At 42.9% G+C, this 26,128-nt stretch overlaps 1 long non-coding RNA gene across 1 annotated transcript in view; it reads right to left on the minus strand.

Moving 5' to 3' along the window:
• Positions 1-26,128, minus strand: part of LOC308058656 — an 86,105-nt gene continuing 59,977 nt past the window's right edge. Inside the window, exon 2 of the long non-coding RNA XR_013925928.1 lies at positions 1-26,128. This exon is cut by the window's right edge and continues 49,459 nt beyond it. This is a non-coding gene — a long non-coding RNA (uncharacterized lncRNA).

Genomic DNA, 26,128 nt, shown 5'->3' on the forward strand with positions numbered 1-26,128 from the left:
CCCCCCCCCTTTTCATTATAACTGTTATTGTCATTGTTATTATTCCTTCTTTTTTATTCTGTTTAATTTATTAAATTTTTCTTATCTCAACCCTTGAGTTTTACATTCCTTTCCAATTCTCCTCCCATCCCTCCGGGTGAGGGGGGAGTGAGTGAGTGGCTGCGTGGGGCTTAATTACCAGCTGGGGTTAAACCACAACAACTTCTTTACTTGCAGGGTTGTAAGTTAACTTCTAAAGGCCTCTAGTTCTCCCCTGTGATGATCTCCATGTGCAAGGGTGGATATCTGGCTAGGTGCTCCAGTTGCCTTCCTCCCTTTAATACCCAGCCGCTTTATAAGCAGCTTTGGTGGGCTCACATTAAGGTCTGAAGGTTGCTGCTGGACCTCACACAACCCCACAACGAGCCCATTACAGCTCCATTAGCTGATGCTGGGCTGACAGGTTGAGAGGTAGGGCTGAGCCTGGGACGTCTGCCAGGACTGTGGTTCCCAGCTGTCCCTTGCTGCCACTGCATGGATGCTGGGGAGGCTCAGAAGCCAGCTCCCACTGTCAGAAAAGGCACATTCGGGGGGGACTCATCCAAACCCATCTAGACACAAGTTGTGGCACTTTTGGTGCTGATTGACCAGAAGCCCAGTTGTCCCCATGGCAGGGCATGAGGTACAGCTGTGTGGGGCAGCCACATGCCAGAGAGAAAAGTGCACCAAAAAAAAGATGATGCAAGCTGTGGGGACCAAGTACATGACTCCACAGGTGTCTTTTTGGCTGAAGATGGAACAAAATTTCTCCTTTCTGTGGCAATACACTGAATAGGGAAAGATTTAATTTATATGCCAAGAAAATTTGCTGGAGAGATTTTGGTGTGACAAGTAAAACCATGTATTTTGTATAATGAACTCTCTCACCTAACCCAGAAACAAACCCCCTGTTGTAGTTAAAGCCCTTTAAAAAAACTTGGTTTTACATTTTTTTAAAACTATAATGGAAGGAGGTGACAATGAGGATATCTCCAAGAGAAAGCATCAGTCATGCAGCCTTTAAATACCTCTGATATATGCAATGTGGCAAAACTGACATAAACACCTCAGAAGATTTTATTATTTTAAAACACTAATATTTTCAATTAAAAAAAAATTCAGATTAATTTTTTAACTGCAGATATACTTGGAAGCTATATTGCTGTAGTTTCTGTGTTTGGACCCACACACAAAACTGTTCAATGTCTGTCCACTTTCTAGTGATGGTCAACGAACCAGCCTAAAATCTGACAAAAGTTGCTGCTTCTCCCCCAGCAACGCCTGACCCCCCCGCAGTGTTTCCAAAACAAAGTGCTGGATGACATATGGAACTGAATACCCATCTGCTTCAGAGACAGCATCGAACTATCAAAGCCAAAACTTAATGCAGAGACTGCTGTCTTGTCTTACAAACATGGGAATACCAAATTTCAGAAACTCACAGAACAGATCTGACACTACCATATGCCCCAAACAATCCTTCCAATGTGTTTTCAATCTGGATATTGCCGTGGAATAAAGATATAGTAAAAGCTGAAGGGTCCCAATGCTGGAACCACTTAGGGCACTGCAGACTCAGAATTCACACAAGGAAGGTTTAATTTCACCCAACTTCAGCTGTATAAAGCAAGACTTGTAGTCTCAGCTAATTACCTCGGCTCCCCGGACGGTGAAGGGAGGGAAATGCCCACCTCTGGAAGAAGGCTGCAGAAGAGCTGCCAAAGCTGGGAGGGATAACTGCATGCCTCCCTGTTAGAGGGCCAAATTAGGCAAGAGGAGCCTTATCACAGCTGCTACAGTGGGATGAAGAGAAGTTTCCGCACAATTAAAGCGTTCAGCTGTGTACTAGCATTGGGCTGGCTCTAGCAGGCAGCGCACAACTCCTTGGGACCCAGAAGTGCGCTTCAGAAGTGTCAAGTAGATCCTCAAGCCTCACGCTGCAGTGGCAAAATTGCTCCACCATGCAAGCTCGCTGCCTGAAAGCTCATTCGAAGCTCTATAGGCTGCTCAGGCTGCTTGCGACCAGACCAGCGTGTAACCACAACCAAGCCCACCTCGCTGAGAGAGCGGGCTATTTCCACTGACTGAAAGGAACACGCGCAGGTAAATAGAATCAAATGGATGTCTTGAAAAATGGCCTAAGTGTGGGTGGAAATCTGTATTTCTGAAATCTGCCTGGTGACCATTTCCTAGCTCTGCCAGCTACTTGCAATGAAAAGCACAGTCACAACAATTGTTTCTAAGGTAGTGAAACTAAAACCCAAACAAGTTAAACTCCAATAAGATGTAAAAGACCACTCAATTCCTGATGCACACAGGCTTCTGAGTAGTTGGCTTTTTCCTGAGGATATATCACGTGAAATATCCTTGGGAAGCACTGCATGGATGGGTATTTTATAGTTGGTGATTGGAGAGTTTAGAAAGAGCATTTGAAATTTTCCTGTTGTGTTGTAGCATGCACAAATAAATCAGAAAAGAGATTTCTGCAGAACTGCATTATTACATCTTTGTGACTTAAAACACATTGTGCAGCTGAAGGAAGGTGAACCACAGAGTATGAATATTTGGAAATATACCGCTCTTTCCAAAACAGAAAGACTACTATTTTTTTCACCCACGTGACACAGAGCAGCAGGGGTTCCTCAGTACAGATCAGCACTAAGCTTCATACATTTTTAGTTTTAATAAATGATTCTGTGGTCCTGATCTGCCACAGAAACTTTACAGTAGCAGCAATTCTTCATAATACTTCAAATACCAGCCGAAGCTCTTACTGTAGATGCAGTAGTTTTTGTGGTATAGGTCAGCTCACACAGACCCCTGGTATAAAAATGTATATGTGGGTTCAAACCCATAGACTGTGCTGCTACACTGGCAAAAGTTTATGGCACACACCCGGGCCCAGGACTGCAACACAAAACCAGGGAATCTGGGAAGGAGGGTCCTGGCTTTTAGCATCGTTAGCTAACCATATAGACCTTGATGTTAGCAGGTATTTAACCACCACCCCCCCACACCCCCCCTTGGAGCTGCTCCAGCAGTTTGATGTCCTCTGCTGAATGGGAGCTATCTTGGAGCATTCCTCACCATCTAAACCCAAATCTAAAGCTCATTAAGTTAAACTGGCTTCAGGTCAGACCTTACGATATCCTCTCTGCTAGCAAAGCCAGCACATATTTTACCAGCAGTGTTAGGCACTCAGTGAGTGAATTAGACAACTAGACTAATTTATAGTACTTCAGGGTGTGTGTTTATACAGGTATGTCTGCTGGCAACCACTGTGAGTCATCTAGACAGACCTAGTTTACAGCATGCAAACTCATGATGTGATCTGTGCTCTCTGAATGAAAACTCTTTTAGGAAATGTGACTGTTTTTTCCTCTTTTTCAACAGAAATTAAAAGCACTGTTGGTGCAGGGGTTTATGCATCAAATAAATCGGAGGTCAAAAAATGAATGCTGCAGGCGGGGTGGTGAGAGGAAGGAGATCTGCCAGTAGAGCAAACAGAAAGAAAATTAATGTCACTGCTGGTCAGGGGCTGGAGCTGGCTATGTCCCCTTGGCCCCTTTGTGGGGGACTTCTGGAGTGATGGAAGACCTTGCAGTCAGGTAAGAAAATGGCAGGGCCTCAAATGAAAGAACCACCCCCACCACGCAGGGATGCCTGGGAGAAATAATGAAGTAAATAAATGCATATAGTGTTGCTGTGCTCACCTCCTCCTCTGCCTCTGCTCCCCGCAAGCCTCCTGCTTGCCCTTTCTTCCTTCCAGAGAGGGTTGTGAACCAGCCCAGGAGGACATGCCTGAGTGGGGTCCCTTTTTGCTGCCAGATAAGCCACCGAATTCTGCTGTCATGCAGTATGCTTTATAGATGTGGCAGGAGCATGGGAAGTTCAGAGCTAGGAGTCACTGTGCAAATCTGTTCTTGCCACTGCACGGTGGACTGCCTAAAATCACCCCCTGCAGAGCATTCGCAGCAAAACCAGAGCATGGGAGGGATGAAAGACATATTATTATCTAAAGCCAGAGTCTTCTCTTTTACCTCCATGTCTGTAATTTTTAATAGTATCTGAAATGAAAGCACCCATTTTAATGTTATGAAGCACCTTGAAAGTAATACATAAAACTTCAGCATGTGACATGGCTGATAAACAAGCAGCAAAGTTTTTCCAGTTTGGCAGGATTTTCTCCCACAGTTGTAAACCTTTTGGTTCCAAAAAGCTACAGAGGAAAAAAAAAAAAAAAATTATATATTGGCATTGGGAGTAACTTCTGGCAGTATTTACAAGACTTTAATCTAGGAGTCGGTAAGAATTTCAATGGTTTTAATATGTTCAAGCAAACAGTTTCAGCCCAATGAGATGGTTGTAATATCCTCTAAAATACAGGGGGTTGCTTTACTAGCAGGCTAGAAGCAGCACGACACATGGAGAATAGCTTTTCCCTCACCTGCCATTTCTTGTCACGATCCCATGATTTCTCCTTCAGGTGCTCCGGCAAGCAGGAGGAGCAAACCCCAGCACAACAGCCCCTTGGTTTATTTTGCTTTTTACCAAATCCTCATGCATCACATGCATTTAGGGCAGAGGCTGGGATCATCTTTTCCTTCACCTTGTCTTCTTCAATTTCTTGACTTAGAATTTATCTTAAAGCCTTTTGTTTGGGCTCATAATTCGGCAGTGAGTCAGTAACCCACAAGTACCCTGAGTGGAGCCAGCCGTGACCCGCAGGCTTTGCTGACCACCTGCTCCAAGCTGTTTCCTGTGTGGGCGGCCAAGTTCAGAGACACTTAAAATATGAGTTACGGTAAATTTTGTTTAACCTTGTGTACACTTTGCAGGCACTTGGGGTAGTTAAAACTGGATGACACTGAACCTGATTTCTCAGCCCCACTTGGCTTTGCTGTAAAGCCGGCTAAACTTTGCTGACTTGAGGAAAGAAGGGCAAGAATCTGGCCCTAACTATTTATTTCAGCCATGTTTCATCATTGTTTGTTGCACATGCCATTACTTGCTCTCTCGAACCACTGCTCCCATCCTCCTGCGGTTGCCCACAGCCATCAGCTTTCCCTCCTGCCTTGTGACCAAATGATGTTTCTCTGGCCATTGCCCATCCACCCTGGGAAAAGCTGGGATGCTTTTATTCTCCCTTCAAGATTTCCCACAGTGACTGTAAGTAAACTCCTTGGAGCTTCAATGCCCCAGTCAAAAAAAAAAAAAAAAAAAAAAAAGAAGAAAAAAAAAAAGAAGGGGGATTAAAACAGCCAGCCAAACCTGGCTAAGAAAACTGAATTTAGAGATGAGGCAAGAGAGGCAGACATCATATTTTCAGCCAGGAATGCTGCCTAGGCTTTAATAAATTTGTACCGTGCAGGTAGATCCAGACAGGAGCACTTGTAGACACTTCTCTTCCCCTTCGATCTCAAGCCTTTCTCTCTTCAGCCTGACTCATCATGTAGCTATACATTGGGGTTTCTTGATGTGCCTCCCTTATCATGCCTGGCTTTCCCACCGGCCGGCTGGCGCTCCCCATGCTGCGCTGTTCTGCCCCCGACTCTGGCTCTCATGTTGTGTCCACGGAGCTGCTCTGCTTTTCCTTCTGGGACATTTCCTGCTGCAAACCACGGTTTGGACAGTTTTGGCTCCTGCTTTCTCCAAACACCTTCCTGTCACGGACTGACCGGCTGGGCTGGTGGGGGGCAAGTTGGGCAAACCATGAGCCCAGTGAGTGCCTGGCGTGGCTCCCCGTCCTGCTCACTGTGCTGTAGGAGCAGGGCTGAACCCAGCAAGGTAAGGTTTCAAAAGCAGGTTTACTTGTGTGGTTTGAAGTGAATTTTTCTGCTCAGTTTTTCCCCTTTCTAAAGGAAAATACTTGTGCTACCTTTGAAAGTCCTTTTTAGTAAGCAGCACGTTCATCTCTGTTAATTGCTATTTCTGTTTCATTTGGCTATAATAATGCTGGAACCAGTTTCTTGGTCACACATATATCTTTGGGAGGAAAAGATAATATCCTGCATTTATTGCCAAAGTCAAGGATGGACTATGAAATACTTTTGCAGCTGATTATTTTGATGCATCTTCCCCATTTCCCTTAGCAAAAGGGAGCTCCAATTTCCTCACACACTGAACTTTGTCCTTCTGCTGAGGAATCTGATATTTTGCTTTGAAAAACTCCTAGCCTTGATCTTTACCCCATCCATCACCATGCACACATTTTGTGAGCAATGACTTTGGCCTACTTTTGCTTATGAGTGCCCTAAATTGCTTTCAGTTCTTCTACACCTTCATTCCAAGATGCATCTTTTGAGTAAGTTGAGAATTTTTTGGATGTGTAGTTTTGACATAACCATCAGCAACTTTCTGTAGAGGAAAAAACTGTCACTTGCAATTTAAAACACATTTTTTTTCCTCTTGCTGGATACAGAGGTAACAGAAAGATTCCAAAATTTGAAAAATGATTACTTTTAAAATAAAAATTTTAAAAATTCACATGAAAGAGAAAGATGAGAAAAATATTTTAAAAATAATAACACAAATACACCCTTTTTTCAACATGATCTAATGACCCTGAGAATTCTAGAGTGATTTTTTCCACCCCTGTGCACACATTTTCAAAGCAGAAGAAAATGGTGTGCTGTGTATAATTTGCTTTGCTCACAGGCAAGGAGCTGGGATGGCATCAATTGCTTTTAATTATTTGCTTTTCTTCCACAGTTCTCAAATGGTCATTGGTTAGGTTTCTTTTAAATTCTGGCTTTGAAAGTAGTATACTTCTCTGCATTTGATGTTGGGCAATAGAAGGGATTAATTATAATACTAAGAATGCATTACTACCAGTCCGTTTCTAAAGATGCTTACTAGCATCATGATGGCGAACACTGTTGAATCCTAAGAGGTAGGAACTCATTCATACCTTACAGAAGGAAATTAAGCTGAAGATAAGAATGGCAGATGAACGTCAACACTGTAAAGTGATGTCATCCTGGGGAAAAGAAGTTCTAAACTTTGAACATGCAGTGCCGGGCTCTGAGTCACCTGTGAGCATCCAGGAATGGAGTCCTGGGGCAAGAGTGCTACAGAAATATCAGCTCCATGCCTAGGGAAAGGAAGAACCAAACCACTGTCACTACTATGCAGTATAAAATCCTGGTGTGTCCTTGCCTTGAATACTGTGTGCAGTCCTGCTGCCCCTCTCAAAAAAGGCCATACTGGGACAAGAAAGGACACACAGGAGGGTAACAAGGATCATCAAGCATGTGCAAACAGCTTCTGTGTCAAGAATGAGTGTTAGTTTAGGACCCTTTAGTGTATCAGAGACCAGTGATGCTGAGCATACAGGAGCTAGGAGCCACCAGGCAGGTTTGACAGGAGGCAGGCGCGAGGCAGAGAGTGGTGGGTTCTTACACAACACTGGGGAATGCCTCACTGCAGGGCTTGGTGAGAATGGAGAGAAGAGTTTACATGGAGAAACTCAGAAGCATGAAGGCACCTAACACATCTACTGCAGGCAAAAGCACCAACTCTAGCTGACCGTCTGCAGGGATTGATTGACTAGAAGTCTGGAATGACTGTTTCTAGCACTTAGAAATTTCTTCCCTGTAACTTAATCTGCAAAAATGGGACCTTGATCCAGAAATTACTGATTTGTACAGATGAGTCAGAGCAAACTCTGTTGCACAATGTGGAAACTGTAAACCTAGTAAGGGAGGTTTTCTTAGTCTGAGAAAGTATATGATAAAATTTAGACTGAAAATAAAGAAATTTATTTTGTTTTTCCAGGGAGGAGTCTGCCAGCATTTTTCTTAGATCCAGTTAAGCACTTTCTCTAATTTCCCTTTTGTGATTTAGGGCTACTTCATTCATTGGCTAAATTAAGAAAAATGAGCGTGCTGAAGTGTGGAGATGAAAAAGGGGTCATGTAGTCGAATAGCAGTGGCACTGCAAATCGTCAGCTTGATGCTTGGAGAATGACAGAAAGAGCAATCCAGGAAGGAACAGGGGGACCAGATGCTGTGAGTTATTGCAAAGTCTGGATTTAACTCTGATCTTTGCATTTCAGCTCTTCCATTATCTTAAAGCTGAGTGGAATAAAATTAGAGTGAGGAAAGTTATAGGAGTGTGGGTCTGGGACTAAAGCTCAAGTTTCATTTCTATTTCCTTCTCTATTATTGCTACATATGTATTACTACAATCTACCCATTAGTGTCTATACTTAATTTGGTGTAGAATTATAACTCCACATTGTTCTCACATGAATTCCAGCTAATGTAAATCTAGCTTACACTAGAAGTTAGTAAAGGATAGGAAAATTTGGCTCCTAATTCTGTTTTGAGAGTAAAATGAAAAATACAATTATAACATGTCTGACTGTACAAGGCAAAAACCCCACTAACTTCTCCTATGTGTACATTATGAATGCTCATTTTGGTTCAGTCAGGACAGATTTGAGGTCCTGCATCCCATCAGTAACCGAAATCCAGAGCATCTCCACAGAAGGTGCTTAATGCCTCTCAATGTCTTAATGCCTCTCAATTCAAACAGCTGACAATCCCAAGAAAATACATGGTGTAAAATTCAGCTAGTTCACAACACTATCTTATCTGTGATTAGCAACTGCAGATTTACTTTGATTTCCCTCTGTTGAGGACCTGGCCTTTCAGAATTAATTCATGTGTACTGGGCCTTGGAAAATCACATCAGGCCAGTTGCAGAAGCAGCATAATTCCACTGGTGCTGCTGAGACACACCAGTGGGACAGGGTGCAACTGGGTGAGCCAGAGTCCACTGGTGTACTGGTTATCTATCCCCTAGGCAAGGGGAGGGAAGCACAAAGAGTTTGGATCTGGTGGACAGAGGGAAAGCAAATCAGGATGGTTTGGTTTTGGCTTTTTTCTGCAAAGGAACTTGTGCATCATGAAGAAAATCATTGCTGTAGTAGAAGAGATTTTCAGAGGTACAGAGACACACAGTTATGTATAAACACACAGAGCTTGCCTTGGATGGCCTGATCTTCAAGTGAGCAGAATTTATTAGCTTGGAGTGGGGGGAACAGGAAAACAACACAAGACACATAGGGGACTTCTATGGGTAACTGGTAAGTGAATGGAAGGGAGCCGAGGCACCCACCCTGCAATGTAGTCACTAATGTGACAGTTGCTACCAAACATGACGACAAGCCTTTCTCAAGAGCACTGGGTATAGCAAATTAATACCATCAAGAGGTTACTTTCTTAGAAACTAAATTAAGTTTTTCTGTAAATTTAAAAAAAATATTTTTTATTATTTTTTTATATATTCAAAAGCTGCAAAAATTCTGTTAATTTAAAACTTGGTCAAAGCCCCCTGAGACCCTGCTTGTGTATACACAAGGCTGTTTGGAAGGAGAGGAGTGGGGTGCAGCTGACAGGGGCAGCTCTGTGCCTGCAGAACAGCATACAGGCAAGGAAGGATGGATTGCTTCTGAACAGGAATGTGATGAGATTTTATTTGCCAAGCAGGGCTGGTTTTCCAGAACTCTCTGCAACAGGGATAAATTCCCTTAACAAAAGTAGAGAAGGTCTACAAAGAGGATGAGGGAGAAAGCGTCCCCACAGCTCTGTCCCTGTGGTTAGGACACTTATTTGGATAGGCCAGAGTTTCCTTCATGTCCATCCTGGTGGCTCGCTGTACCTTCACAGTGGGCCAAGAGCACGCGCACAGCCAGGAACTGTGGCTCAGCTGCCAACTGTGCTGCCGCAAGCTGAGCCCTAGCCACCCAGAGGACACACGTGAAGCTCCCAAGGCACTGCTGAGGCACCATCTGTGGTGGAAGCGTCCCGCTTTCCAGAGGGGCCATGGCTAAGCCTCTACTCACTAAAGCTACTCAGGGCACGTGTCAGTAAGCAGACACAGGCTAAAACACCCTAGCGAGGAAGACACTGCTGGGTTCTCATGTCTGCTATAGCAGGGCTGACTGTCAGCCTGGGGGCATGAACTGCAGGAGCCCCCGATAACGGGGACTTCAGAGAGCAGGGACATAGGCAAAGTTCAGGCCAAATGTATTCCCAGGCTAGCACCTGCCCCTTGGCGGATAGGTTTTGGTGGATACTGGATATGGGCTTGGGCAATGCTCTGGTGCTGGATTGGAAGGTGCATTAATGCTGGGCATGCATCCCTGCCCCTGGGATAGGAAATACCATGGCAGTGTCAGCTTTCCACAAGCTCTTTTTTACCCTGCTGCCACCCTGCACTATTTCACAAACATTTTCCTCTCTTGTCAAGCAGTGAAAATTAAGGGGGGAGGAAGGGGGGAGGGGTGGAGGGAGGCAGGGGGAGGGATATGAAGTATGTTGATATAGCCTACATGAGTCACACTGATCTCCAAAGAGCTGGATGAGGCAAACACCCCAGGAGAGGGGGTGGGATTTTAAGGAAGGTCTTGTTTTGTGTTTTGCCATGATGAGGCATTTTTAGCATATAAAAAGGCTACCCTGGGGAAAAAAAGAATCAAACCCCATTGCTGAACTGCAGAAAAAATGAGCTTGCATTCCTGTTACGGAAAATGCAGTCCCAGGACATTGCCTGCTGACAAATCTATTAGACTCCTTACTTCAGGAAGAACCAAAAAAAGATAATTTCTCACCTATAATGCAGCAGTGCCACCCAGCCCAGAGGGGAATAGTTTCTGTGATGTAATCCCACAATCATCTTTAAAAATTGCTGTCATTCTAACCAATGACTTGCTGAAATGCTGCACGCACACCAAGGCAGCAGTGTGTAGTTTTCCTCATTTACTGTACAAGTTAGGACTGTGCTACCTGCAGCTGGTGTGTGCTGCTGCCCAGGGTAACAGGAGATGCTCAGATGGGGCAGGGAGAGCAGCTAAATAGATGAAGGTGGGATTTTTGAGAACAATTTGTTTTGGCCTGTCTCGTGCCTTTGAAGTCAGGGGAAGGCGTTGTTGGGATAGGAGAGGTAGGCAAATGCTCAGGACTTTGGAAAGTCTGACCCTCAAAAGACAGATAAATGCTATGAGTCTAAGGGTATTAGTGCAAGATTTACTGACGTTGAACGCTGGTTCAAAAATGTACACCCAAGAATCTTTCAAGGTCATGGTCTTAGAGCTGAAAGTCATGTAGGTTTGGGTTTTCTTGCAGTAGAATAACATTTTGAATGGTTAAAAACAGGTAATGGTGCTGTTGAATAGGTTATATATGTAAATATACTTACCTACATGAATAGATAATACACACATATGGCAGCTGACAGGGACACTAAAAGTAGATCGGTAATCATTTGGAAATAGCCCATATCACAAAATATCTCTCTCCAATTACATCCCTTTTCACACCTACCTTGGCATTCATGTCTCTTTGAAGTGCTCCCATGGTCGCAGTTCATCTGCTGCATACATTTTTATTTGAACTGCACAAATATTTTTTTAAAAAGTCCTACCCTTTACTCTTCTAAGGGAAAATGTGGGTTTTGATTGCCTGAGTATGTTCACAGGAGGTGCCTGTGTTCCTCAGACTTTCATTTATTTTCACCAGGACATATGCACATTTTCACTTTTTCATAAAGTAGTGCCTTGGTTTGATGATAGATGAGGCTGTGGAATCACTGCATGATAAATGCCACAGTTGTGAATTATTTGAGTTCTCTATTTATAAAAAGTACTTAAACACATGCTCTGCTTGCTCTGCCAAATAAAAATGAGTCAAAAACACAGGCTTGGGCTGTCAGAAGCTTCAAAAATTTGAGCTGAATTCAGTAACCAGGTTTAGGTGAGGTAAAAAACAGCAAGAGAGACATTTCCAGAGCATCAAAACACATTGTTTCAGCACTTCTCAAGTGAAACTCCTGAGTTTTCATCTCAATTACTCGTTCATTTAAAATAATCTTTTTGTTGTTGTTTTAACAGTTTGGTTTTCCTTTGTTTCTTACTACAAAGTGCAAGCAACCTGAAACAAAACATCCCCTCCACCCCAAACATTTAGTTTTGGCTCCAGAGAATCTTTTGAGAGTGATCCAAAATAAAACACGCTGCTCTTTGATTTGCCAAGAATCGAGACATTTCCACCGTGGGACAACTTACTTTCTTAAATCCTTGTTGTTCCCCCTTTTCAGTTCAGTCACTAAACAGAAAACTCCATTACCCAGACAGCACTACATTCCATACCCAGGCAGGTGTGAATCACTGCACAAGTGGAGAATTAGGTTGCTTGTGGGAGCTGTACCCTCTGGTACTGAACTTCAAATGAACAGGTTTTAGAGTAATATATAACACAATAAAAGTATTAAAATAAACATATCTGCCATGGGGTTTGGTCTTCTTCCAAGAACAGGAATATGACTTGTTCTATAGAGCTCATGTTTTTCCTCCTTTTCATTCAGGTTTGGACATGAAGTTGCATACTTTTTTTTTTTTTTTTTGCTTTTGCTTTTGCTTTTTTTTCCCTCCTAGTAATAATTGGACCACACAGTCTCCTGTCAACAGAGCACTTACTGTCACCCTTCAACATCTTGGACCCTTTGTGTACAGTTCACACATTAAGGCACTTTCTAAAATTGATGTCCAAGAAGAAACAAGTACATACACTTAATAAATTGAGATTCCCAGCAGTAGCTTTCCCTTACAGGAAAAAAAAATATCTCTGTACGATTAGATCACACTTCTGACACTAGCTCCTTCAAAGACGGTAAGGAAAACCCATGAATTACCCATTTGCTGTCTTCTGTTCTGACTTACAGATCTCTGTGGCTTAAAAACACACATGTATACTTGTATATGTATATGTAATTACAAGAACACCTCCCATGCACAATAAAAGGGCCAAGGGATGAACACCAATACATTAAAAATTATTTCAAATAGAACACTGCCTTGGTACTGTACATTCTTGGCCTGCCACACCTATCTATTTAACATAGCACAAAACTAGAGAAAATACTGAGCTCAATGGTTTACTTCCAGCCCTGCTAAACAATGATGCAATTTTGTGTCTGCCCTCATTCTTTTACAAGGTTCAGATTATGACTGACTAGCAGCCAGTTACCCTGGAAAACCTCACCGACAAACAAACACTCGCAGCCTTGAAAGACCAAGAGGCTGAAGAGAGACTCTGCAGTCAGGCTGTCTTCTGGATACAAGTGGGTGGTATAAACATAAAAGGGATGGCATTAGATTAGAGCTCTTACTTTGATCTTCATACAATAACAATAAAATAGTCATAAAGGACTTTCACTCGGTGGATCTCAAAGCACTAGACAAAATGTTAATAAGCCTCACAACTCCCCTGTGAGGCAGATATTATCACCTTCGCTTTACCAAACAATAAACTGAGCCCAAAGGTCTTAGATGGTTTGCCTGAGGCATGCAGGCAGCCCATCCTCATCCCTCCCTATGGGCCATGGCCCTGCCAGACACCTGAGGAGGGGGTGCTGCAGACACAGCTTTCTGGTGTCCCCCTGTTTGACCATTCCGCCTGGCAGCCCCATCCTCGCTTGCTCAGCGACAGCCCAATTTCACCGCTCTGTGCCTGTTTGCTCTGCTTTGGATGAGAGCAGCAATGTTTCTCACCTCTGTTTGTTAGTGTTTGGAGCATTTGAGTCTCCCCTGGTCTTTATTTTGTTTAATTTTCTCCTGCCTCTTGTATGCATGCCCTCATGGTGTTCTTGGCAGGTCCCGGAGATGCCCAAGTCAGATCTTGTGGATGTGATGCCCGTGCAATGTCAGAGCTGGTACATTACCAAAACTGAGTGGGAAATACTCTGATGGGAGGGCTGAGGATGCTGCCCATTGTCCCTTAGGCCACCTACCCGAGGCACCCACCCCTGCCATCGGGGTGCTCGGGAGAAGTGTTGCTTTTCCACGCATTCCCCAAGGAACCCCTCACCCCTGAATTTATGGGCACTGCCAGCCCCAGGTCATGAATCAGAGTGAAGAATATGTTGCGATTTGTTGTCCTGGACAGTGTCAATCTGGTGTGAGATGCAGATCTGACCAGGCAGATTAGGACTAGTCTCGTCCTCTTCTTGCTGTGTTTGCACTTGCTGTTGCCCATGGATATTGGGCTCCCCGTCCCTTTTCAAGCCTCTAGAAAACCGGCTCTCATCCTAAAAGTCTGGTTGCCTGCTGCAGAATTACCATAAAGCTCCTTTTTCCCAGACATGTCCGCTTTCTTTTCCCTCCAGGCTCGATCCAGGTGGAGTTTGAGCTGCAGCTCCTGTCTGGATTTTGGAAATCTCTGCCAGCAGCCCAGGCAGCTCCATGAGGAAGCAAGGAGGCAGGTTTGGCCAGCCAAGGCAGCCCCAGGGCAGCCAGCAGGCTGTGTCCCGTGGGATGGGGCCTAATCTTGCGTACACTGGGGGTCCAAGGGTCTCTGGTGGGACTCTGGGACGGGGAAAGGGACCAAAAGGAGAAAAGCCCTCCCGTGGAAGGACGTGTGGGCTGCGGGCCAAGAGTGAGCATTACATCAAGGGGTAGGACCATGAATTAGTGCCTGCACTTGTCTCCGTTAGCACAGAGAGAATGGGATTAATTATGTTAATTTTAATCATCTGCTGCATTTCAGGCCAGATGGAAGATGGGACAGACTTCAGGGATAGGGAAAGTTTGGAGGTGGGGAGGTGGGTTCCTGTACAAAAAATGGGCATGGGGAGCTAGGGGAAGAGGGGTTTGGAAAAGGGAGTCAGGGGAAGGGGCTGGGGCTGTGGGACAGTAGTTTGGGGTGAGGTGGGTGCTGGTGGGAGGGAGGGCTTGGGCAGCTCTGAAGCGGGGAGGCTGCACAGGACTGAAGGCTGCCGGGACAGGGTGGGGGCTTCCCATCTGCAAGGCTGGAGGTAAGTGAGCTGGATGTGGAAGGATGCTTGGGAAGCCTCAAGCAGGCACAGGGCCAGAGGAGCTTTGGGAAGAGAGAGCTGAGGGGCTAAACGCCCAGGGCAGGTGGGAGCTGTCAGGCTTTAGGGCAGCTGGACTAGGGGAGTCACTGTTTTGATGTCTGGGCTACCCATCCTGCTCCCATCCCTTTCTCTCCCACCCCACTAGAAACACGGCAGTCATACCTTGCCATGGGAGCACTTTGCAATACTGTCATGATTATAATTAAATAGTAATATTAGAGGCAGCCACCAGCAAAGGGGACTGTCTTTTCTGCCTTAAGAAATAACTTTTTGAAGGGCGTAGCAAATTGTCCGTTTTACACTATTACAGTAAGACCTTTTTATCCCAGGGAATCACCTCACAGAATCCACACGACCTGTCATCCTGCAGCCTGGTTTATCTGCCTCCCATATGCTCCAGCACAGATCTGGTTTTCCTGAAGCATCCACCAACAGTAATGTTTACCTCCTTCACGCTTGCCATCCCAAAAGAACATGTTCAGACATAAAGTCATGATTGTCTTTTCGTGTTGTGATTACTAGCAGAGCTGAGGAGTATATTTTTTTTCTATCCCATGGGAAATTTTCAAAATTTTGAATATTTTCCTATCTTGAATTAGTAAAAAAAATAATCCATTGATGTCAGGACAAATAGTGAAAATGTCAAGTATCTTTCTGAAATTGAAAAAAGAAAAACAACAAAACAAATGAAAAAAGATTTAATTTAATAACTTTAAAATATTTTTTTCATTTTTATTTCAGCGTTTTAAAACATTGCTTATTTGTATTACAAAATGAAAGGTGCTTTTAAAGAGAATCTCCTCCTCCCAGTTTTCCTTTGAAAGTACAAAGGGAGACATTTAGACAACTCCTATTTTTTTCAATAGCTTTTTCAAGGAGAGAAATTAGTCAAAGACAAGTCCTTCTTCAGAAATTTTTGTTCAGCAGCTCTGACAAAATACTTTTTGTTGAAACATTCCCAAGCAACTCTTCTCTAGCTGTTGGCCAATGAGAGGCTCTGCCCACGAGCAGCAAAGGGAACTCCACGTACAGCAGCGACTGACCCACTGAAGTTAAGCACGGCATGTGCATCCAACTCTCCTATGACCTCCAGAAAGCCTGAACAAGGGCTGCATCAGCTATGGAGGGCTTTTTGTGCACTTCATCTAGAGGTGTGAGGCTTGATGAGCAGACACATGAAGTTTTTTTGTGAGGTTGGTACTTTGCCAGATCACCCCTGCTTTATCTGACGGAGGGCTTCAAGCTACTTTGCTGTTGCCTGAAAGCTGGAGGATCTTGAGGAGTGAGTTGTCAAACTGGTCAAGCTCTTCAGGCTTCTGATCAGCATGACTGGGATTTAACACTGAAATATGATGCATTTTGCTCTTCAAATGAAATTCAAGATATTTTCTGAATGAGCAGGCAAAGATTTTATTGGCTCTATACGTTCCCATAAATTTAAATACCAAAGTTGAGGTTGCAGTCTCTGTTAGTCTGGACTTTGATCCACCTTTATCGTTAATAAACTTGATAATCCACCAGGTTCAAATGGTTTGAATTCATCAAAATCCCAAGCCAGCAGACATGCAAGGAAACACACAAACAACTCACCATCCAGCAGGGATCTCACAAAATGCCTTTGAAAGCATCAAAGTTAAGGTAACACACGAACAATGCTGTGACATGCAGGTTTCTAGCCTCTTACATACACCCATCCTCCCCTCTTATATACTGGTATAGCTCTGCATGCATGCATGTGTGCACACGCACGTGTGCCATTTTTATAAAACCCGATATTCAAATGTGGGAACATTTCTTTTGGTTAATGCAGCTAGTGTATTTTACTGCACTTGGTATCTTTTTTCCACTGGACTATGTCCACCCCCCCAAAAAAAAATAGAAACCAAGACATCCTCAAAAGGCTCCTGGTTTCCTGTCAGTAACCAGTATCTTCTCGACAGATTACCCTAGGGAAAAAAGAAAAAAACCCCAAACCTGACTCTCTCACAGAGTTCATGTTGCCCTCATTTACCTTTTGCATAACAAAAGCTCAGACTATAATCCTGAATAGATGTTTTGTGTAGTTGAACCAGGTGTCTTCCTTGGAAAGACAGTACATTCAAAGTCAGCAAAATGCCAATTTGCTTTGTTTCAAAACATTTTGTTTCAATTGTTGCCAAGGCCTGGGGCTAAACACTACATTCTGTTTTAAGTGTCTCTGTTCTGCAGTCAGCGAGTTTTTAAGGTTTTTCTTGTTATTTATCAGAATACTCTAATGACAGTCTCACCTAATCCTATTGCTCTGGAAAAGATTTTAAGAAGTAAACCCATAGCTGCATACAATCATGACTATGATAAATTGATGCCCACAAATAAGGTAATTTCTGTCCAATTAGCCTGGTGAAAGGAAAGATCAGAAATGTCTGTATTAGAAGAATTTTGTCTCTTCTCTCATCATGTCTGTGCAGTTCATAAACCTGCAACTGCAGTGTGCAAGCTGTGCACCGTACTCTTGGTTGCTGATTTATTTAATCAGAGTTGAAACAAGTATCCAATGATTTTATCATTTGTGCTCTACATGCCGTAAATCACTGGTTTAGCTCTGCCACAAGTCTATGCCTGCTTGGCCAAATACACCAAAGTGCTTCGGCAAGGGGGGTTTAAGCACATGCTTAAGTGCTTTGCCAAGCTGGGGCCACAGTGAGTGCGTTTTAAAGTACCTGCACCTGGAAGCGTTTTTGCACATGCCTAATTTTATGCACTCGAGTAGTATCAGGGAATTTAATGGGCCTGCTTGTATTTGTGAAGTCACTCGTGTGCAAGTGTCCAGATGACCAGGGCCTAGCACTATGCTGCTCTGTGTTGAGGTGTAGTAGGACATCCCCAAGCAAAAGCTTTTTCTCCTTAAGCCTTTCCTGAGAGCTAAAGGTCTTGCTTTAAGCAAGACCACTAGGTAAGTAGTCGACACCCAGAGAAAACAAGCAAAGCATAGTGGGCATGTGAGGTTACGTCTTCTTGTGTCTCCTCCTTCCTCCACAGCTCTGGCCATCAGTGCTTCAGGGAGGTCCTGAGCTGGAGGTTGTATTTGCTCTGTTGCGTTTCGTAGTCCCTAATGGTGCTTTTTCCCAATTAGACTTTCACTTCCACAATGTGCGACGGCAGAAATTTCCACAACTTAAAAAAACGTGTGGGAAAACTGCTGTGTGGGAGAAGTCCTTCTGGCATATCCCATACCTGTTTTTGACTGTCTTAGAGGCTGCCCCCAGCTCTCATGTGATGGCAAGCTCTTCCTGTAGTTGCTTCTTCCTGCTGTAACTGTTACTGCGCACCCCCTTTCAGATACACCTTTCCTACTGCCATCTCCCAAAATGATAGTTCTTTTAGTCTCTCTACAGATGCTCTTCCATAGTGTGCTCCTTGCATCCTCCCTGCACTCATACTGTGACATACCTCTGAGATGGGGCCAAGAGGAGCATTCAGGTTAAAATGTGTCCTAATAATGTTTTCTATTTTATTTCCTACCACTGTCTTAACAGCAGTATTTTTCATTTGATTGCTGCTGAGCGCTGAGTTGACGTTCAGAGAACTACCCACAATGACTCAGTTTGGTGTATCTTAACATTTCTCACATGAGAAAAACTGTGTGAATGCTATTGGCCTTGGTCTGACAGAAACAAGAGGCCCTTTGAACTGCAGCTGAGTCATCTGTGTCCTGCGTCTGGTTTAAATATCATGAATAGGGTGCCGTTTTTATCACTGAAGTTGTGACAAAACTTGTGACTAGTGATGAATGAATAACTGAAAAAAAATTCACAGATTTTCTTCTAAATTCAACAGCTAATTTCACTTTGACTGAGTTTCTGGCTCTTCCCCCTCCCCCCCCCCCCCCTTTTTTTTTTTTTTTTGGTAACACTTTGAAATTTCAGTTAATGCCTTCAGCTGCAGAACTGTTCTTTTCAGCTGTGCTGTGGACAGTTAGTTATCCACGTCACATGCCATTATTTCTGTTTCCTGGCTGGAGTAACTCTGTAACAAATCAAACCAGCAAATATTGCAGTCAGAGACATTCAGGCTAGTCCTGTGGACGTGTGAGTAGTTTAAGCAATATCCTAGACGTGATGCTGTGCACTGTGGCTTGTATGTTACTCTGTGACTCTCTAAGTTGAATGACCATCAGTGGTGGTTGTTGAGAAATCTGAGTATGTTTTTGAAAAGTGAATAGGCACTTTGCTGCAAATAATCTGGTCTCATGCTAAAGCAATGCAAGCAGTGAGAAGGGTCACCTGGATTTCTTCCGGGACTGAACTAGGCCAGTGAGCAAAGCTGTGATGTGAAATTAAGCGAAAAAAATAATAACAGAACTGACGTTACTCATTCTCTTTTACTTAGAGCTGAACCTAGTGCTCAGACCCACCCAAAGGCAGCTCAGTTAAGTGAAAAAACACCCACCTGCTTCAGTAGGATTGGAGTTAACCTGTCACCTCTGGATGGTGACTGCTGTTTTAGAGGAGGCCACAGGTAGGAGCCCACAGGTGAGAACTGTTGGGATGTCACAGCTGTTCTGCAGGTCCCATAGCCTTTCTCACTGGAGGTCTTCCCCACCCTTACTGTGACTAATGCACCCCTTCAGCCCAGAGCCAGAGTTTTACTGCCACTCCAATTTACTCCAAAGAACCACTCAATTTAAATATACAGTGCAATTACAGCATATTAAATATTGATTGTTTAAGAAGCAGTTGGTAAAGAGCATTAAACAAAGTACACACCTTCCATCTAACCACCTCTACAAATATGAGAATTCAATATACTGTTATACATTTATTACCGCACTAAATATGACATGTACGTGGCACTCTGCATACCCTCAATGTAAAAACATATGCTAATATTTTCTCTGACAACAACTGCCTAAGTGACACAGGTCATAGCTTGTTCAATTAAACACTAGATAATTGTAAAAGCTCCTTAACCTACAACCCTAATACTTCCTGGTGGACTAGAAGAACCATTTAATAATGTTAACTTCACAGCTGAATCATGCGGGCTGAAATCCAGACAGGATCAATTCCCAATCTCATTATGGTGTCTTACAGTTCAGAATATTGAGAAGAAGCAAGATATAATACCCAAATTTTAAGGCTAAACTAAATGTACCAGAGTGGAAAACATGGCATCTTGGCAAGGGCAGGGGGCACACAGAGTCCAACAGCCCCCCCAGGAGTGAAGGAGCAACTGCCCCAACCCCAAATGCTCTGCAATTTACCCAAAAGATGAGGATCCTTCCAAAGAATGGAGAATTAGGTTCATGTTCCACCTCTAGGTCATGAAGAGATGGGATTTGAACCTGAGTGGACACTAGTAGAGAAGATCAACTTTGCTGGTTTTTTTCCTTGTATATCTTTCTGAGAAAGGACTAATGCAGTTTTCAGCTGGATCTTCAGCCTGGCCTCACGTCCTGAGGGGAACAGAGCATGTCCGTAGCTGTGGCCAGCATCACAGTACTTCCTGTAGGCCATCTTAGGTGGCCCATGCTCACCAGGTCTTGTCTCTGAGGATCCCATCTTTAGGGACATACCTCTTGGCATGCACCAGGCAGCCCATCACAGTGCCGTGCCCTCCCAGCCCCACATCCTCAGTCTGGCCATGTAGTACCTACTCTCAGTAGAGACTGATTTTTATGTGGAGTGGCATTTAATGTGACTTTCAAACTCCAGCACAAACCCTTTCCATTGCTACCACATCAGCACAACATGAACTCTGGTCATACATCCTCCATTATCCACAGCTATCTTTGGAGACGCTTTCCTCTTAAACTTGCTGAATCTGTTCTTCCCCACTGAAAAGACAAACTACAGATAAATAAGGAGATAATTTGCTATCATAATATTGCCATGAGCCTTACAACACCATGGTGTTTCTGACAGCTAGGCTTGAACCATCTGCTTTGGTTTCACCAGCGTTGCAGTAGGCATCACCTCTGACCCGTTCTGTTTACTGCAAGCAGAAAAAAACATTTTCATGGATTTTGTTCAGCTTCTGAGTAAGAAGGCCAATAATGTTGACTGTGTTTAGAAATGTAATTGAAGTCACAGAAACCAAGAACAGGAAAAATGCATCAAGTAAAAATAACTGCTTACAAGAGGAGGGAATGTACTGGACAAATTGCACGGAAATAGTAAATTGGGCAGATATTCCACTGGAAACAGGACAAAGCTCTTTATGAACAGGACTCTCTAGCTTCTAACTAAATTTTTTCCAATAAACACAGGCCCTCGAAAGTATAGCAATGTAAGTAATTCCGGCCACATTTCATTAGCTTATTCTGTCATTTAGAGAACACAAATGACTGTTGTTTACTCATGACTGCTAGGATAGGTTTGTTAATTTTCAGTGCCTATGAATTTTTTATCATATCTTTAATAATGACATTTAAGTCTCACAGAAACTTAACAGGCTTTCACAGTAGCCACATCATTTGAACTAGAGAGAGTACAAATGAAAATTTTTAGTAACAATTCAAATAACATTATCTTTTTGGCAAAAAAGTGCAGAATATTTTAGGCTGGTTATGCTGGTGAAGTGTTTCAGAGAGAGCTGTAGTACAGGTAGCTCAGTTTCCAGATACCCTTGCCAGACCACATCTCCTAGCTCGCACTGTTAATGGGAAGAAGGTGAGGGGGCAGGGTGTATGGAGGGAATTTCCCCGTAATGCATCATGGTTCACGTAGCCTACTCAAGAAACTCTCATGTACACTAAGAAGTAAGACATGGGGCAACCAAACCAGAATGACTGTGAAGCAGATTTTTTCTGGCTGAAAAGTGCTTTTTGTTGGGTTTTTTTTTGGAAGCGTTACCTATTTCTTTATCTTAACTTCACATGTTTTCCTCATCCTTGAAAACCAGTGTGCCACCTGAACTAAGAACTCAGAAAATATCCTTCATGTCTTACCTGGAGTAGCCATAGGAGTGGCAATACAAGTTTCCACATGTTATCCTAACTTTCTCTATTTCTAGATGTCCTTAATCAGCTTACAAAGTACTTTTTCTAAAGGCTATGATTTTCTAAATTACACTTGTAGAGACTCCAAGATATTAAAAAAACCCTCAGTACAAAATGTTCCTGCATGTTTTATTTGTTGACATCTTCCCCGAAGAAACAGTGGGTATCTCTTTTCTTTTTATTTCCTTTCAACACTGATAGTTTGTCTATTAAAATCAGATCAGTGATTACAACTCATTTCACACATGCAGTGAAAAAGTTGTCAGCTGGTTGCTGCTGATCATAATTGGATTTCAAGTAGAACACTACTGTATGACACAGTAACTCAGTGCATCGTAATTAACCCCCAGAGCCATCCAGTCTTTCTCTGTCACTTGTAGTTTTAGCTGAACTAGGAATTTGCCTACTAAAAAAATGGTTGGAGAGGTTCTTCCTTTTTCGTTTGAAGGGAGGCTGAGGGGGACTCAAAAAATCTTGTCAAACTCTTTAAGAAGTCCAGGGAATGGACAAAACTCACTTCTGCACACTTATGGGGAACCCCTGCTAGATCCTGAAGTCCCAGGGCAGACATACAAGGCAGAGCAAACATGAGCAGGAATGCTTGCCCCCAAGGCAGGCACTGGGGCAGGAGCATCCCTGGGACAAGACCTTGGGTCGGTGTGGGTTGGGGGCATAGGGAGCAACGATAAATAAGGGAGTTAACCTAATTGGATCACTAACGATGGGCCCACAAGGCTGACCTCAGCACAAGGGGCCATGCGCCACAGACTTGGGGACAACTTGGAGGGAAGAACGTCATCCTAACATCTGTTTCCACGCAGTGATCCCATGCCAATAAAACTGAAGCTCCTGCAAATGTTGTGGCTCATCTTGCTGAAACAGGCTGCAGTGCCTGACCAAGCTGGGGGGAGCCTCCACCAGGCATCAGTAGGTGCTTTCAGTTAAGTTGGCAATTGTTCTTAGTTTTATATTCCCAATTAATGTAATGCTTATGAACAGTGTCAGGCAGACATCAAAGCTCTGGGCTTACTGTGACAGCAGACACCACAAAGGGAAACTGTTTCCATTGTCCTTAGCCATGGCTATCTACCCTTCTCAGGATGGCTTGTTAAATACAGAGCTTCAAATATGAACCTGAGCCAATGCAAACAGAACATGAAATGTTGATCATCTTCGGGAATTTCCCTGATCTTCCATTTCTTTAGATGAACAAAAAGGAAGAGATTTTCTGGGGTTTTCATTTTGTGGAATTTCACTTTTTTTAAGTCTGTGTTAAAATCTGATCTTACTCTTTGCAACTCATCATCCCATGATTTTCACAAAAATGACCCAGCAACAATAGGAAGAGAAAAAATGATCAACCCATGTAATTGGGAGCCACTTCTCAAAATTTTTCTACTCTGTGCTAGGATCATGCCAGAACTCCCTGCATATCCACAAGAAACATTGTGTAGATATAGTTGCCTGTATCTTATTCATGTGCAGTAATACAAGGCGTATTTTTGCTTCAACTGTGCTGAATTTGGTGGAGTTACAGAACATAACTGCTGCAATCTACTTTAACAGAATAAACAGACAGAGATAAAAAAATAATTAAGGAATTTGATGAATCACGAAACTAACTCATTCTTTTACTTGATTTTCCCCTGATATGGGTGTTGTTTTGTCTCAATCGGTTTGAGCTGGAATAGATTCTTAAAAACATAAGTGAAAAGGAGCTTTGAAAGTAATGTAATACCTCTGCAGGTTTTTTAAGAGTAGATCTTGCACAGAGGGTCTTATTGATTTCAGAGGAAAGCATCCCTCCCTGCTTCTCAGAAATACTCAGCTCCTGTTTATCTTCAAGAATAAAGTTAAGGTAGAAAACTTGTCCTTTTTGAAGGCCTCCCACCCACCAAGCTCCATAATCACACTCACAGAGTGGTGCATCATGATGCATTATTCATCAAATACATTTGTTCAGATGATGTCATATATGTCTCCCTAAAGGGCCACATTATTTAATAAAGGATTTTTATTTTCTGTTGGGAGGCTGCATGAGGATGTAGAGACGTTTTACTGGGCTTCTGAGCCTTGTAAAAAAGTATGGCTTTTTTCAGACAATCCTTCTGATCCATCTGGGGGGCCTCTGTCTATGTTACTTGGTAGAAATATTGGCTTGCTTACCAAACCTGATACAAGCTTTATGCAATAAACACAATATAATACATGCATATTATATATAACCATAATAATTAACATATAAAATATATACACACGTGCACTGTGGAGTTATGTTTCATAAATTAATATACATATTACACTAACCCCACACAGAATATCAAGAAAATCTGTTTCTGCTGCATACAAAACAGACATTTGAACGTGTGAAGCAAATAGGAAACATGTTTCTCAGTAAATTTAGAGGCCATATTTCATGGAGATCTCCATATGTCTTCTTAATTCATCTCATGTTTCTATGATCATTTGCATTTCTTCTTTCTTCTTTTTTGCCCCAGAACTGGTACAAGTTAGGCTGTTCATTGAGCCAGAATCAAGACTGATCTGCTCTCTCTCCACATAGCCTTAATAAAATTTTCAAGGTATTTTGCTTCCCAGCTATTGGTTTGTGATTGCCATCCTCTTTTGGAGAGAAAGACATGCTGGAAAAGCAAATGAAAAATGGAAGTGGTTTAGTTCTTGTGCAGAGATTCATGCACTATATTTAGCATTAATTGACAGTATTAAGTAAGGGGCCAGTGCAAAAAAACCTCAAACAAACTGTCCTCTAGCCTAACTGCTGAAGGGTCATCAGAAGGCATACGGCCTTCTGGTAAGTAACTACACAGCTGTAGCATGTCCTAAATAGTAAAAGTGCCTATACCCTGGCTTTCACCTGATATCTAAAAACCATGTTACCTCAGCTTTGGTCATGAGATAAGTTTGTGCCTCAGTGCTCTAAGAGACCAAGCCTAATTCCATATGCTTTAGGTCACACGTTTTTAGTTAAAGTCAGCATTTTAAAAAGAAAAATATGGCAACTATCCCATGTGAGACATTTTGCCTTTCAGGTGATTCAGAGACTAAGAATATTTCCTTAATATTTTAAATGAAAAAGCTTTCTTTAGCAAATCAAAAGAGTTTTCAGAAATCTTATGCAAGGTAAGCCTGTCTGCAGTTTTTGTTAATCAGTATGGAGCTATTGGTAGCCACAAACTGAGTTTTTTTCATTGCTTCTGCCTCTTTCTTATGAGCAAATATGGAAATAACTGATACTGCATTTGCCAATGACGTCTACTCTTTTCTGTGGTCATTAGCACACAGGATGATGTCTACCAAGAATTCTTTTATGTGGGAAGCTATAAACTGCTTTCCAAGGAAAAAGCACCCTTTCTGTACCTTTCTGTTGAGGGTAGCAGCAAAGAAAATGTCTGGTGCCCAGAAACAGCAGACTTTCAACGACAGCAAGTATGAGCAGCTGAAGAAGTGTTCGCCATCGCCATTTATCTTGCAAATGCAGGGGTGCCTTCTTACAAGATGCTCACACTGTTGTCGTTGCAGTAGGGATTCATGTAATTTTTTTTTACCCCCCACCCCCCCTTACAATCCTTTCACGACGTACCGTTAATAACATTATTACTATTGGCATATTGCTATTCTTCACAGCAAAGAGAAACAGGATGAGCTGGAAAGTAAAACCAAACATCTATTTATGGTTTCTTTCCTTGCAAAGACTTAATTTCTCCACCCTTGAGTCAAAGTGCACAGTGCTGCTCCACTTTGGACTGTGACAGTGTCTTTTCTTCTCCAGGTCACCCTTCAAAAGGGTTGCAATATGTGTGCAGACTATGCCGTTGGTGTTCTAGAAGTACAACCACCTCACCGTCTGAAAACAAACTGGCCGAAGCTTTCCTGAAATACAGCACAATGCGCTAAACTGCTGTTTGGCATTTCCAGCAAAGCAGCTCTGTGCTGCAGCACTGGGAGAGAGGGAACTCTAAGGGCATTTCTTCAGTGCTGGGTCCTGAGCTACAGTATGTTTACTGGTGAATATTCCTTTTTGAAGTCTCAGAGTCAGAAGAGATCCATACCTGTAGCAACAGCAAAACACAGAAGCAGGACAATCTGGAGAAGCCAACATTAAATAAATAAATAAAAACAAATAATGTGTGCACCACATCTTTCCTCAGTTCCTTTGTATTGCCTCTGGCTCTGGCCCACCCCAAAGAGTCTAAGTACTGATTAACGTCTCATTTCTGAAAATGTTATCTATTG

This window comes from Falco punctatus (assembly GCF_963210335.1).
Source record: "Falco punctatus genome assembly, chromosome: 2".
NCBI classification, from domain to species: Eukaryota; Metazoa; Chordata; class Aves; order Falconiformes; family Falconidae; genus Falco; species Falco punctatus.